Below are 707 nucleotides of genomic sequence, written 5' to 3'. Positions count from 1 at the left end.
CGGGCGCTCCACGCCACCGCCTCCCGCGTGGGCGCCCCGCGTTCCGTTCCCCGCGGTGCCGCCCCGCCGTTACCGGCCAACGGGAAGGGGGGAACCAGACCGGTACCGCCGCCGGGACCGCCGCGGGGTGCGGCTCCGGTCGTGGATTTTGGGGACCCGCAAGAGGCGTTCCGCAGCAAAAGCAACGCCGAGCTGTTGCGGGGGTTGCTGGTGCTCGGGCTGTGCGCTGTGGGACCGTTGGTGGAGCACAACCGAGAGGTAAGTGCCCGGGACCGGGGGGGGGGAAAGGAAGCGATGCGGGGCTGCGGGTGCCGACGCTGAGGTTCCGACGTCCCGCAGCTGCTGCAGTTCGGGAAGCGGTTGTTGGGCCAGGCGCTGTTCGAGCGGCTGATGAAGATGACTTTCTACGGGCAGTTCGTGGCCGGGGAGGACCAGGAGGCCATCAAACCGCTCATCCGGCGGAACCGGGCCTTCGGAGTGGGCGCCGTGTTGGACTACAGCGTGGAGGAGGACCTGAGCCCCGCTCGGGCCGAGCGCCAGGAGCTGGCGTGAGCGCGGGGCGGCGGGAGGGCTGCTGGGGGTGGCGGGCGCGGGATTGGGCCGCGACGCGATTGGCTCCGAGCGCCCATCCCCTCCGCTCCTATTGGCTGAAGGACGCCGTGCGTCACCGCCCCGCCTCCCGCGGCATCGCCCCGACCCCCGGCATC

Source organism: Meleagris gallopavo, chromosome 17, assembly GCF_000146605.3.
Source record: "Meleagris gallopavo isolate NT-WF06-2002-E0010 breed Aviagen turkey brand Nicholas breeding stock chromosome 17, Turkey_5.1, whole genome shotgun sequence".
NCBI classification, from domain to species: Eukaryota; Metazoa; Chordata; class Aves; order Galliformes; family Phasianidae; genus Meleagris; species Meleagris gallopavo.
Note: the sequence above shows the minus strand (reverse complement) of the source record.